Raw genomic sequence first — 15,743 nt, 5'->3', positions numbered from 1 at the left:
CAAACTACCGGTCGATGGATTACTTTAGATTTTTAAAACGTGTTTTAAGAAATTATTTAGATACTGGTGAGGTCACCCGTGATCTGATGAATTGTAAATAGTAATTGCTATTAGCTAATTGATATTATGGTTTCTGTCAGCCTAGAGCTAGCTAAATATTATTGTTTGTGTTAGGTCTAGGGCTAACCCAAATTATTTACATTGTTTGGATGTTAGGCTGTTGGTCGACCGAGATTGTTTTAGTCGAGCAGTAAGAAATATATATTTGCGCCCATCTCAGTGAACTAATCCATTGCGGAGGCCTAAACTTAAAGCCAATTTATGCCTGATCTGAAAATGTGGTCGGAGGTGCCATATGGACTGTGTGAAGCCATTCCGAAGCCTCCAGAGGCATGCAGAGGCCAAATCAAGCTCCATACTGCATTGCCATGCGCCTCCCAAATGTTGTAACAATGCGGAGGACTCTGTACAGCTCCGCATTGACATGATAGGTTGACGGCAGGTGGGGGCGGTACATCCTGTAGAAAACATTAACTCACTTCCTTGACAATAGCTCTGCACTGCTCCGCGAAGCGCAAGAAGAATGAATGCTGAGGCCGTATCATCGTAAATGTTGCATGTCCAATGCAGACGTCAGATTGACCATGCACCCAGATGCATAATGCACTTCTCTCTCCACAATGCACTCTCTCCCTCCAATTTGTGCACATTCATTGTTTCATAACTTCATTTTGTGAATTGTTTGCATTTGATTGTTAGTTTATATCAATTCCCCATTACATATATCACCAGTTGTACATTTACCGTTAATACCTATAATTTCTAATCTACAATGTTTGTTACTTTGGTTACGGTAATTTATGTTAATGCATTCAATATTATTATTCCTGTCTTACATTGTTTGCAGAGTGCACAACCTATGCTACACTTGTGAGAAACACGTTTTACTTTATTTCATTCTACTTATGAGTTTTGTCAATTTAGTCATTGTCTTTTGTTTGGAGCGCACCTGTCAATGTTGAGTAATGACGCTCACGCATGGCCTATAGGCTACCTGGCCTGCGTGCAAATGTAGGCATATAAATGTGCCCATTTGGGGATCTGATAGTATTTCTGATTGGCTTAACGCACCACCACTAATGACCTGTGGAGTTTCTCAAAGTAATGTTTTATTCACCTCAAACAGCAAGCAAACAAAGTCTGTTTTTACATCCATTGAAAATTACACAGGGAATCTCTGAGAGCCCAGAATATTTTATACAATGTTTGCAAGTTCGCTAGTGCAAGCTTCCCAAGTTAATAGTTGGATACAATGTTTCAAGTTCATTGCAGACAGGCCATGTGTAGCCAATGTGATTTATAGGATATTTATTTTTAGCAGGATATTTTCTAACTGCAGGCTGCAAAGTTTTTTTGTAAGCTATTTTTACATCGTTGGCAATCGCAATAGAAGTTACTTTTTAGGTTTGTATCATTTTCATTTAGATTTGGATAGAATTTTGATTAACCACATGACAATGATTTTTAGATATGAAGACGTTATTATAAATTAAATGAAACTGTTTCACGAAAATGTGCATATGAAACCATAACTGGCACGTAGATCGATAGAAATTGTAAGATAAATTGGCATTCCACATGAAAGATTGCCAACTCCTCTGAGAGTAATGCCAGAATCTGCAGAATAGCTGGCGCCCTTGAGGCATTTGTCTTATTTCATCAAACCGTAAGCTTAAACCATCAGACAATCTCAATGCATATTGTTTATTTTATTAAAACACATATATGGAAAAATACACAATAAAAAAATGTCTATCAATCGATTGGTCTGAAGAACAGAACACTCGGTCGACAAAGATTTTTTGTTGTTGTCAGGAACAGCCCTATTTTAAGTATTTTTTTTTTTTTAAATTTAACCCCTTTTTCATGGTATCCAACTGGTAGTTACAGTCTTGTCTCATTGCTGCAACTCCCGTACGGACTCGGGAGAGGCGAAGGTCGAGAGCCGCGAGTCCTCCGAAACACAACTCGACCAAGCCGCACTGCTTCTTGACACAATAACCACTTAACCCGGAAGACAGCTGCACCAATGTGTCGGAGGAAACACCGTACACCTGGCGACAGTGTCAGCGTGCACTGCGCCCGGCCTGCCACAGGAGTCGCTAGTGTGCGATGGGACAAGGACATCCCTGCCGGCCAAACCCTCCCCTAACACGGACGACGCTGGGCCAGTTGTGCGCCGCCCCATGGGTCTCCCGGTTGCGGCCGGCTGCGACAGAGCCTGGGCTCGAACCCAGAATCTCTAGTGGCACAGCTAGCACTGTGATACAGTGCCTTAGACCACTGCGCCACTTGGGCGGCCCAGGGACAGCCCTAGTTTGGTCACTCTTTCCTCAGTTAGCTCTAGGACTAATGTAGTTTACATTTTCCAGTTTGGATGATAATTGTGTTATGCTGTCATTACTTCTGTGAATATCTGAACATTGCATCCAAAAATAAACTGCTCACATTAAGGACATAACATTGTAAAGACTGTGTTTGTGCAAAATGTTTCCGTGAAAAAACAGTGTGGCCAGCTCAAACGCTGACTGTTGCGTCAATCGTAACCGGACGTTCTAAATACGTTTTCTAATCACACCGATTTGAGGGTACGTTGCAGGGACCACTGATCACGTTCGTATGTGTCAAAGGGTTAACAACCCTGCTACAATAACAAAGTATCTTCACTTTCTCCCAATGAAACCCAAATGGTTGTGGCCACGAGTGAGCAATGTCTCTTTTAGAAGCCTTGAAACCCACGGTTTGAACCATGTCAGGAATGCTCCCTCCCTGGGATATGCCTTTTGGAGCCTTGAAGGTAGAGTCTTAATGGCTCCCAGACTGGCCCTGTCTTAGAGCCCAAGGCTCTGTGGAGCATGGGCCTGTTTACCCAGCAGTAAACTTCTGTGTCTGGCCTATCTGATGTGGTAAAGTAGAGGCAGACCCCTGGGTACTACCACTTAGGCCTAAGCAGACTGCCTCGATGTTCCAGGGTGGCGATCATGTCACTGCGATCAGGGCCTGAGGTGGATGCCTCTCAGGTTCGTGACGCTGACTGCATGAGACAAAGCTTTTTCAGAAAGCTCCTTGGTAAAGATCAGGCATCCCTGCTTGGTCAGCCATACATTGAATGTGCCAACATCTTATTGAGTTCATTAGACTGTAAACTAATAATTGGCTGAAATTCATGTCAGTTTAGTACTTTAGAATATTACAGGACTGACGATGGCAAGTCTGTTTAATTGGCTTGGCTAGCTATAGCTAGCTAGCTGGTTAAAACTAGTTTGAATGATGCATCAACACCTGATCAACACATCATCAGCTTTTTAATCTAGTTGCTCCTGTTTCTGGAAAGATGCGGACTACGGTGTGATGGGATGACAGAGGTTCGCCTTGTAGGACACTGTTACTGATTACTGCAGCGGTGTGGTGGTCTCTCAGGCGCTTATAGCTGCCAAAGCGTCACCCAAGTCGATGCTACACATTCGGTGGAGGATGTTCCAGCCTACCTGTAGTACAGACGAGGAGTAGCTGCGAACTTCAGACAGGTTGCCTGATGAAAAGCTAGGGTCTGCCTGATGGTTCTCCCTCCCTGGCTGGACCTCTACTCAAGCTAATCCTTTACTGAACTGCCTCATCATCTAGTTGTGGAAGAGCATCTCCCTTGAGCTGCCAGCTCCGTGAATTATTGGTATTTTTTATTTATAATTAAATCGACTTTGAGATTCTGTATGAAAAGCGCTATACAAAATACATCTATTATGATTGTAAGTCATTAAATAAGTAAATTGCTAGCCTAGCGTGTAATCAGAGGGCAAATGAAGTGCTCGAGGCAATTTTCATTGTGATTCCTGGAGGTTTCATGAGTGTGTGTCTTTGTCAAGAGTTCAGAGAGATGCATCTACATCTACTCTGCTCACATGACTCCTACCAGAGAGAGCAGGAGGCTTTGAAGGACCGGTAAAGCCAATGAGGTAGTGGGGCCATTAAAGTTAATTACCAGGCTTTAAAATGACTGCTTTGCAGAAGACTATTGCACAGAAATCAATGAGCCAACAGGGGAAGGCTAATTGGATCACTTTTTATCTTCTGACATAAAAGTAACTTTGTGACCGCGCTGCTTGCCCATCCAGACTTTATGTCCGAGGCGGCTGATGTAATCGCTACACAGCAGAAGCACATGGAGGAATAGCCATGAAGTGTCAAACAGTCAGCCTAATGCTTGTGACGTGGGAGCAGCATTAGATCAGAGTCTATGCTATGCGGTGCTGTGTGGTGCTGCATCGTTGGGATGACGTAGAAAATAGAACAAATCAAGTTAAGTATTATGGGTTGGCATTACAAATCCTGATTTCATCAAGGCGCATTCCTCAATTTCAAGCAAAGAGGAATCTTTGTTGTAGATTTAAAATTGTACAATACCGTAAGTGAGCGACATGGTGTCTTCTAGCCTATTCATTTGAATTGACATTGACCCTACTTCTGTCTTCCACGCACTTTTGCAACACACCATCTGAGCTCAGCTGCCAGGACCCTCTGTGTAAGCATATTTAGTTTTATTTTGACCACTTTAATCCATTCAACGATGTGTGGTAGGGGTGGGATCGTTTAAACGTTAAAACGAAGTTGGGATCCTTAACGTTATGAAAAATCCCTAACCGAAAAACAAGGTTTGCCCCCCCCCCAAAAAAACGACAACATTAAAATCACAGTGCAGTTATCACAAAACATATACTTTTCCTTGTAGCCTAACTAGACTATATGGCTGTAAATGCCTGGTGAAAGTTGTGTAATTGAAATAAACCCAGAGAGGAAGAGGCTACGTTGTTGAATTTGCGAGGCATGCAAGACAAGACATTACGAGATACAGATTACCAAGACATTCTTTCTGCCTACCCCTCCTCTCTCTCCCTCGCGCTGGCTCGCCTGCACTTGCTCGTTGCTAATGATGCAAGTGTGTGTTCAGTCTTCGGTCTATAGCGTGTTGAATATCCTAGCCTATTCGTTGATGATAGGCCCTGCTTTGCTGAAGTTGCGAGACATTGCAAGCAAAAGAAATGGCAAGATACAGCATTCCTTTGTGAGATACAGCTTTAGATAGGCCTAGTGCACGGTTCTGACTGTCTGCCTGGTGGCTGACCGTTTTAATGGACCCCCCCCCCCCCAAAAAAAATGGAAGTGTAAACGTTAAGAACATTTTTCCGTTTGTCACATCCCTAGTGTCTGGTATTCCAGTATGTTCAACATGTAATTCCTGTTTCAGTCACTCTATCCATGATTGGAGCAGTTTATGTAATGTATTAGAATAGTGCAAGGCTCATTGGCAATGGTATTTGAATAGCACCCTGGCAGATACCTATTCACCTGGGAGCATGGACTGGGCAACCATATTGGGAAGTAGAAAGAGATGTTTTACACTTCTATACTAGAGGGGGATTCAATTACTAAAAACAAAGGAGAATATTGGCCTTTAGGGACTCCCGAGTGGCACGCCAGTCTAAGGCACTGCATCTTAGTGCTATAGGCGTCACTACAGACCCCGGTTCGATTCCAGGCTGTATCACAACCGGCCGTGATTGGGAGTCCCATACTGCGGTGCACAATTGGCCCAGCATCGTCTGGGTTAGGCCGGGGTAGGCCGTCAATGTAAATAAGAATTTGTAGTTAACTGACCTGTCTAGTTAAATAAAAAAATGTAATACAAATAATTATGAGTTCCATTTTTTTAAAATGTGTGGAAAAACATTAAGCAACCAAGTATCATATTAAACATTACGGTGTTATGATAGGGGAGACTTGCAGCAAATGTCTCTACATTTGTTTGGCATAGGATACATTCCTGTGAACAGCTCTCCAAACAAAAACAATAGTCTGTCATGATGGTGGGTTAGGCCAGGGGCCGGGCAGGGGGTCCCCAGGATTACACGGCTAATCTGAGGACAGACGAGGGACACCTGTGCCACCACATAATTCAGACTGGAGGATTATGGATCCACACTGTGCTAATGAGGGGAGGATGCTTGGCTGTGCTTGGCCAGGACACACACAGTCTGGGTTAGTGGAGGGAGGGCCAATGTGGAGGGACTCCTGAGGGCGGGACAGCGAAGTGCTGCCTGATGGCTGGATCTGGCTGTCATGCACATTTATGACCCGGCTGCTGCAACCAAGTGGGTCTGCCTGTCTGAGAGAACACGGTGCACACAGTCATTTCCTGAACATTGAGCAACTCTTCGACTAGTGTTATACAATGACTTGTTATTACCAGATATATTTTTTTACAACGTCAAAGTGCATGTTGTGGCCTGCAGACTGCTTAGTCAAAATGGCAACAAATATAGGGCTGATAGAGGAGCATGGGGGGAATAAAGTTGCTTTGAATAGTAATATTTATGCCACAGAAGGCAATTTGATTTGCAGTCCTCGTTCTCCTCTCTTGTGGTTTTATTCCCCCTCGCTGTCTGGTCTGATCCAACCCACTCTGCCTTAGCCTCTCCTGGGAAAGCCATCTAATGTTGGTCCTGGCTTGGAGAAAGCCAGACTGGATACGCAGCTCAGGAAACGCTGAGGAAATACAGTAATGTGAAAAAGCCAAGCGGAGAGGCCTGGCTAACTGACTGACTGGCTGGCTGGCTGGCTGAAGAGGAGCCCACTCATCCAGTCACTGATTCAGTCCTGTGTGTGTATGTGCAACAGCTGAGCAAAGAGCCCAGCCATCTCACCAGACCATGCAGATCAACAAAGCCTCCAGTCCGCTCTCCCATTCTGTTCTATACAACAGCTATACTACAGCCTCCCTGGATCCTCCCGACACTGTTGCTTGCAGTGGATGGGAGCTGGACTGTAGAGGGGTAAGGGGGGGGGGGGGGGGGCACACGCTCATCTGACAGGTCCTGGATCAGTGACAGGTTGCGGGGGCGGAAGAGAGAGGGGCATACTCTACTCTCTCATTGTAGCTAGACGGTCCCCTGGGTCGTATCAATCAAAGGCTCCTAAAAGATCTGAGAGGATGTGGGCGGGGGAGAGATGCTGCATTGCAGACACTTTTTGTATTTTCCCGAATCCTGCAAAAGTGAAGTGAACTCGGCTAAGTATGCCACCGTAGGACGTTTTCTGGTTCGCAGATGGAACCTCTTAAGCTGCTGGGCAGACGGTGATAGATCACCGGTCACTGTCCCGCCTGAAGGATGAATGCCGTCAGAAATAAACAGACACTGTCAAGATTATTATTGGCCTCGGCCATTTTCCGTTGATTCACCAGTGTGCTCAGAACGGTGGTGTTCAGAGTTCCCAAGTTGGTTATTTTAATAGCCTAATCACATGGCTACTGTATGTCAGAAGTTGGCAAACATGTGTTAGGCCGTAGTGCTTTTGTCCAAAGCCCCATTGAATACTTTTTCACCTTATACAAGCTTGAGGTTTTAGGCTATTGACTTCCTCTACCAAGCAGAGAAATTAGGCCTAGGCTAATTGATGTATCCTATCTCAAGGTTCAAGGGTAGCCCATGTTTGGGGAGGGGTCTCTGCTGGTCCGTGACGACAGCAAATGAAGCAAAATAGAAGTGTTTTTTTTGACTAGCTATGTGAAGCCATTTTTCTTTGGATCTCCTGGGTAGAGGTGGAGGGGTTGGGTCGAGCGCTGTCCGTCTGTCTGCCTGGCCAGTATGACTCATGTAATGGGAGGCTGGAGTTTATTTAAAGGTAATGTTGTTGTTAGTCAATGGAGGTCCTCGTTCACGGCGGTCAGAGCGGACTGAATTCTCATCTTCCGCAATACACGAGGATGAATATTTAACAAAGGTTGTCCACATAGTGGGTTTTATGTGCTAAAAAATATATGAAAAATGAAACACTAATATACTGTATCTTGATTCGAAAAGTATTCAACCCCCTGAGTCAATACATGTTAGAATCACCTTTGGCAGCGATTACAACTGTAAGGCTATCTGGGTAAGTCTCTAAGAGCTTTACACACCTGGATTGTACAATATTTAATATAAAACATTCAAGCTCTTAAGTTGGTAGTTGATCATGGCTATACAGCCATTTTCAAGCCAATTTTAAGTCAAAACTGTAACTAAGCCACTCAGGAACAGTCAGTGTCGGAAAGTATTCAGACTTTCCACATTTTGTTACGTTACAGCCTTATTCTAAAATGTATTCAATTGTTTTTTCCCCTCATCAATCTACACACAATACCACACGATGACAAAGCGAAAACAGGTTTTTAGAATTTTTTGCAAATGTATCCAAAATAAAAAACAGATACCTTATTTACATAAGTCTTCAGACCCTTTGTTTTTAATACATTTGCAAAATTTCTAAAAACCTGTTTTCGCTTTGTCGTTATGGGGTATTGTGTGTAATCCATTTCAGAATAAGGCCGTAACGTAACAAAATGTGCAAAAAGTTAAGGGGTCTGAATACTTTCCGAAGGCACTGTATAAGGATTAGTGAAAATGTTAGACCTTTCCAGAAGCTGAAGAGGAAGACCAGCATTGTTTACGGCGTACAGGCCAAGTGATGACACGCATTTTTCATTCTGCGGAATTTATTGATTTAGCCATCTCTCTGTTGTTTATTTAAAAACAAGTTTGTTCAAGACTATTTTTAATTTGTTTAATGCAGTCTTTTGTACACAGGGATTGTGTACACAGCGATAGGCTATTTCAAAACCACTGGGAGCCAATTAAATATGCAAATGCAATGACATCCCTGTTGGGAATATTTAATTTTGACTGTAAAGTTCACGTAAAAGGTTATTATATGCTTCATCAGTAGATGTCTAGGCCTACATCAAACTAGTACATAGGCGTAGCCCACAGTTCACAAAACAACCATTGGTGTTGTTGCCATCTCGACAGATAGGCCTTTAAACCTTACATAACATACTGTAGCAGGGCTATTACAGGCTGATCTCCACAAGTCAGCTCATGCCTGATTTCTTGGATTCTAGATTTGGTTTGACCTCCAACGAGGCATGTTTCTGAACTCTGGAGGGACATCCTTCCCGTAGGTGGGAGATGGTCAGGTGTAGGTGTAAGGCAACTCCTCTCGTCAGTCAACGACGCCACCCCATTCATACACACACACACGCAATTTCTCCCGTAGCCTCCGGCGAGGGAAACCCGAACCGGGCACTCTAAGAGCTCACTTCGGAGGGGGGAACATTAAAGGTGCGAGAAGTGGCCTCTGCTTGAGTTGGAACACAGGAAAGCTAGCCCACAGGGGCCGAGGGAGCAGCCGGCCAGCAGGCTGCGCTCAGGACTGCGCATTTAACATCACCTACGTCAGTGACACTGCCACAGACCCATCTGTCTCGGGGGCCAAGGACTACTGCCGGGCTCCAAGTATAACAAGGCAGCAGGCAGGAGGAACTTACTTTCATTAATGGTTTCGCCTCCCTTATTCGAGCATGTCATCCAATTGATTAATATGGGTTGCGTTTCAGTGGCTCGGTAGATATAATACGCTGCCTACTGCTTATGTCACTCTATTGCGACTGGCTGCTCACATGTAGCGTTCTCTTTTAATGTGTTTAGGGACTGGAAAGGGGGTAGCTACTAGTTAGCGATGTTAGGAGTCTGGTTCCTAGCCAGACAAGTCGATGGAACTCCAATTCCCTCCAGTCAGCAGGCTGCTTGTTTCAGAGCCGCTCCTGAATACTAATGTCATTTTCTGTTTCCTACAGAGGTGGGAGAGAGTGCACGGCAGTTCAGTGCTATTAAGAGCATAAGTGCTTCTTGTGTTGTGTAGGCTCTGTGTGCTGAATCAGACATGGATCCTCACATGGCCTCTTCCCCCCCCCCACCCCCCCGACAGGATCCGGCACCATGAGACGATGTCGTAGAGATCCACCCACCGGCGTTAGTTTCTTCTCAGCTAGCTAACATTCGATGCAGATACATTCCTGAAAGGCGTTATTTTAACCAATATCTTATCACAGCACTGGCAAACCATGGTTGACCATCTCCCTGACCGAAAAGGCTGACCCATAGAATTAGCGATTAGAATACTAGTATGTACATGAACCTTCTTATGACGGGATCAAGGTCAGCCATTTTGGTCAGGGAGTTGGTCAACCATGGTTTGCCAGTGCTGTGATAAGGTATTGTGTAAAACAATGAATTTGAATGATTTATCTACACTGTATGTTTGTTAGCTAGCTAGGCAGTTTCAGAAGAATGGTAACATACATTTTTCTAATGAAATGCCAATATGCCAACATTCCATTCAAACAATGCAGTCAGTCTAAAGCCATACACTGGCTGAAATCAGCTGATGATAGACAAGTTGTAAATGCAACAAGTACTGCTATTGTGTCATATAATAGCACTCACAGCATTCGAAGAAAACAAAAATGTAGACATTTATGGTCTGTTTGCACATATTTTAGAGGCTATTTACACAGAAAATGTGTATTTATAATTATTTGACAATTTTAGTTTAACAATAATTATATTACACAATTTCTGATTCATCACATGCCTTACTTTTATTTTCCTGCATAAGTAAAATCAGGATTATGCCTCCACTGACATTAATTCCAATTAGACTGGTTTTGATTTCTCCCAGACCAATATGGCTGCCATTTCCACCCCATTCTGGAACTTTGAGAGATGATGACATATCCCTTCTAGTAATTTAATAGGATATCATTCTAGTATTCTATTTCCTAATTCCATGGACGACGTGCCCTTTCTGCCTACCACAGGATTCCATTCAGATCCCAATGTTTTTTAGTTTTTTTTTACATGTAGCCTGTTCTGTTGACAGTCATTGGAATTAGGCTATGCACATGTCCCAAATGGCACCCTATTCCCTATATTGTGCACTACTTTTGAGCAGGGCTCATAGGGTTCTGGTCAAAAATAAGCACTATATAGGGAATAGGGTGCCATTTGAGATGCAACTGATGTCTCCCCTGTTCCTTGTTCCCTACAGTACAGTTGAGGCCGTGTGGCGGATTGATCTCGGAGTATGCATTTTGATCAGGTTTCATGCATTTTGGGAATTATGAAAAACACTGGTCGATCTCCGTTTTATCGCCTTTTATCGCCCCCCCCCCCCCCCCAGGCAACACTTGGCATGTTATTCCTTTCATTCCTAACCCTGATGCCAGCTCTGTCTAGGTCAGGTCCTTCCAACACACTGCATAGACACAGATGTATCCTGGTATCCCTCGGTCATGGAAAACGACACATGGCGCCGGAGGGAATGGCGGCCGTTGTACGTGCTATTTTGTGTCTTTTTTGGGCGCTGACCGTAACTTTTTTTGACATCGTGTTTTCGCCATCATTTCCTATAACTGAAAAGAGCTTCTGGACATTAGAACAGCCTCGTTATTGTTTTTGTGTTACTATTTCCTTTTTATTTAGCAAATATGGGTGTTATTTTTTTAACTGCATTGTTGGGAATGGGCTCATAAGTAAGCATTTCACTGTGAAGTCTACACCTGTTGCATTCGGCACATATGACCGATAAGATTGGATTTGATTTGAGTTGCAGGACATCCCCCATCTGTCTCCCATTAGCTCTCCTCACCGTGTGGCTCTGGAAAATTCAGTGGCGGAAAACCATAGACTAGCTAGTCCCAGTGCAGAACACACATTGATAGATGATCCTGACGATTGAATCAGAGTAAAAAAACAACTCAAATCTGCACTAGACTGTAAAATGGGCACATTTTTTCCTTCCTTAAGCGGTGGAAAACATTCTCCCTGCACCACCAGAGACATGATATTCAACGGTCATAGTAACAGAATGGACCACAGCCCTGGGTTGTATTTCTACAACGTACTTTCGCGCAATGACAATCACACAAATGAAATGCTGAAATATCCAGGTTCTTGTTTATAATCTGCGTTTCTTATTTGAAGAGTTGCCTCGTGTTTTAGCCTCACGCATTTAGTTGTTTTCCGAGTAATAACGAAACTCATGGTCCATATGGTGTGTTTTCTGACAGTGAGTGTGCACTAGGATAGGAAATGAATTTGGGGGTGTGGTGGCGATTAAGCACCAGCTAATTGTTTCAGTATTTTCTAATGCACTTATGGGTGGGGTATAGTGAGGGTTGGGGCCAAAACGAGACAACCACAGTCTTCAGGGGGACATTACATAAAGCAGATGTTGATTAAGTCGGGTAAGCAAACCGAAAAAGAAAGGGCTTCGTAAACAACAGGTGTGGACTAACAGTCAATTGTTTGGCCCTTCCCAACAGTTCAGAGAGAAATTTCTAGAAAAGGGAAAAAACGTAATAATAGATATACAACGAGTAGCGATGATTTGGCTATATACAAGGGGTACCCTCGATGTGCAGGGGTTCGGTTATAGTACAGCGGACAAAATTGAAATGCCAACAGTTATTCTAGTTAATTTTTGTTTATTCGGCTAAATACGCAAAATTAAGAGGCACCCTGTTTGTGACCCAAGTCCAGTTTCTGTGACATCATTCACAATGTTTCTGGCCTTGTCTGTTGTGAAAGGGATTATTATACTGGGCCTCTCAAGAAGTTGTGCCCGTTTCCGAAATGGACCTGGAGCTTTCCCCACCTGGACAAATATGCATAAATACATTTTTCAATATAGAGACCCGAGGATGACCAGGTGCGTATAGACATGGTCGGATCCGAGTGAGGGAAGCAGTAGAAGAGTCAGTTTGTAAACGACTTTATTAACCAGAGATGACACGGCGTGAGGGAGAACAGGCGCAGGAGGGGCCTTGCGTTGTGTTACTGTGAGCGAGTGAGACAGGAGCAAGGAGGTAGGGAGCGACAGAGATAGCAACCAACCATAACAAGCCAACTCACACTAAAATACTAACTTCTAGCTTGTCATAGCTAGGTTATTTATCATCCAATAAGATTATTTAGTAGCTGTATTCACTGCTTCAAACTGACAGAAGCTAATTGGCTTAGATAGCCAGCTAGCTGAATTAGCTAGCTATTCAGGCTAATTGAGTCTGCATGCGCTTTCTTCCTGTTCTACAGTTACAAATAACAGCACCCTCATTCAGATTATTAAATAGCAACCTACCTGTTGGCTCTTCATCGCTGTACAATATACTTCTCATTTAACTTTTAATTCCATCATTTCAATTCTATTTTCCATTGAAGGCTTTATGACTGTAGTGGCGATTTGATGACTTGTGACTGGCCGACAACAACAGCAAGCTATATGCACCACTCTGGGCTATTCTGGTTGAGCAGTGGAGAACATAATATTAATGTTTTATCCACAACTCTCTGTCCCTCGCCGTTGTAAACGACTGAAGCCAAAATGTACCCAAACTGGAGATTTAAACAATGATTGAGGATCCCACAATTCTGGTTTATCGATCCCACCACTCGCCATCCACAGAGGCCCCGGCTGCCCCTTAACAAAAAGATACTTTGAAATTCGCCAGTTAATATTAGAATCTTGATTACAACGGGCGCATAGCCTGTAGTTTTAACGGAGTAGCCTACAATATTTTTTCAGCTCAGATTTACTCACGAGGCAATGGCATACCACCCTGCATCCCACTGCTGGCTTGCTTCTGAAGCTAAGCAGAGTTAGTCCTGGAGGGTTAGTCCAGATGCTGCTGGAAGTGGTGTTGGAGGGCCAGTAGGAGGCACCCAGGGCAGTCATTTTTTTGCTCTTTTGCACCACAGTATCTCTAGTTTCACATCATCATCTGCACTTCTATCACTCCAGTGTTAATGCTAAATTGTAATTATTCCACCATTATGGCCTATTTATTGCCTTACCTCCCTAACCTTACAATATTTGCACACACTGTACATAGATTTCTTTATTGTGTTATTGACGCTACGTTTGTTTATCCCATGTGTATCTCTGTTTTGTTGTTTTTGTCGCACCGCTTAGCTGTTTCTTGGCCAGGTCACAGTTGTAAATGAGAACTTGTTCTCAACTGGCCTACCTGGTTAAATAAAATGTCAAAAATCTGTCCCTCATACCATCAAGGTCACCTAATCATCCCCAGCTTCCAATTGGCTCATTCATCCCCTCTCCTCTCCTCTGTAACTATTCCCCAGGTTGTTGCTGTAAATGTGAATGTGTTCTCAGTCAGCTTACCTGGTAGAATAAGGGTAAAATAAAAAGAATACAACGCAGCATAGCCTATAGGCCTGGTGTATTTATTTCAAAATATTTTCACAGTGCGAACCGAACATAGTTCTCTGTACCAAACGGTTCGGTACGAATATGTGTACTGTTACAGTCCTAGTCAAGGCAGATAGTTTGGGTTGCTATTTGGTTAACTAATCAACAAACTATTTAGTAGTGTTATGGCTTGGGGGTGGAAGCTGTTCAGGATCCTGTTGGTTCCAGTCTTAGTGCATTGGTACCGCTTGCTGTGTGGTAGCAGAGAGAACAGTCTATGACTTGGGTGGCTGGAGTCTTTGACAATTTGTAGGGCCTTCCTCTGACACCGCCTGGTAGAGAGGTCCTGGATGGCATGGAGCTCGGACCCAGTGATGTACCGGGCTGTACGCACTACCCTCTGTAGTTGCCATACCAAGCGGTGATGCAGCCAGTCAAGATGCTCTCAATGGTGCAGCTGTAGCACTTTTTGAGGATGCCAAATCCCCTCCTGATGGGGAAGAGGCGTTTTCGTGCCCTCTCTACGACTGTGTTTGTGTGTTTGGACCATGATAGATCCTTAGTGATGTGGATACCGAGGAACTTGAAGTTCTCGACTCGCTCCACTACAGCCTTGGTGATGTGAATGGGGGCGTGCTCAGCCTTCCGTTTTCTGTAGTCCACGATCAGCTCCTTTGTCTTGCTGACGTTGATGGAGAGGTTGTTGTCCTGCCACTACATTGCCAGGTCTCTGACCTCCTCCCTATAGGCCGGCTCATCGTCGTCGGTGATCAGGCCTACCACAGTCTTGTCATCTGCAAACTTATTGATGGTGTTGAAATTGTGAGCGGCCACGCAGTCGTGGGTGAACAAGGAGTACAGGAGGGGACTAAGCACGCACCCCTGAGAGGCCCCCGTGTTGAGGGTCAGCATGACAGATGTGTTGTTGCCTGCCCTCATCCCCTTGGGGGTGTCCCATCAGGAAGTCTAGGATCCAGTTGCTGAGGGAGGTGTTTAGTCCCAGGGTCCTTAGCTTAGTGATGAGCTTTGAGGGCACTATGGTGTTGAAAGTTGAGCTGTAGTCAATGAACAGCATTCTCACGTAGGTGTTCCGTTTGTCCAAGTGGTGAAAGAGCAGTGTGGAGTGTTGAGGCGGTATGCGAATTGGAGTGGGTCCAGGGTGATCCATGACTAGCCTTTCAAAGCATTTCATGGCAACAGATGTGAGTGCTACGGGGCGATAGTCATTTAGACGGGTTACCTTGGCATTTAGACAGGTTACCTCTTCTTGGGAAGAGGGACAATGGACTACATGTAGCACGGACAATCTGCAATTCAAACAATAACAAAGCATAGAGTATCATGAATTGAACCAACGTATGGGCGTTGGATAGCAGGCCGCTAATACAGCACAGCCTGCTGCATGTCACTTTCAAATCCTCTCCATAACAAAGCAGCTTTTTGTTTCCAGTTCCCGTTTACTGAAGAAAATGGAATCGAAAGTTGTATTTGTGGCTAAACCGTTTGGTTGGATGTTTACAGTTTGTTTTAGAGTGGTTTCGCTACAATAAATCTATCACGTACTGTATATGTGAGACAATCCTATCTCATTGCAGAGGACCTAT

The 15,743-nt window shown here is 44.0% G+C and overlaps 1 protein-coding gene across 6 annotated transcripts in view; it reads left to right on the top strand.

The window, feature by feature from the left end:
• The window catches only part of LOC115156094 (formin-like protein 2), a 92,256-nt gene that overhangs the window by 22,619 nt on the left and 53,894 nt on the right, over positions 1 to 15,743 (top strand). The gene's annotated exons all lie outside the window — the stretch shown is intronic.

The sequence above is a fragment of the Salmo trutta genome, chromosome 20 (genome assembly GCF_901001165.1).
Source record: "Salmo trutta chromosome 20, fSalTru1.1, whole genome shotgun sequence".
NCBI classification, from domain to species: Eukaryota; Metazoa; Chordata; class Actinopteri; order Salmoniformes; family Salmonidae; genus Salmo; species Salmo trutta.
Note: the sequence above shows the minus strand (reverse complement) of the source record. Positions and strands in the feature narration are given on the sequence as shown.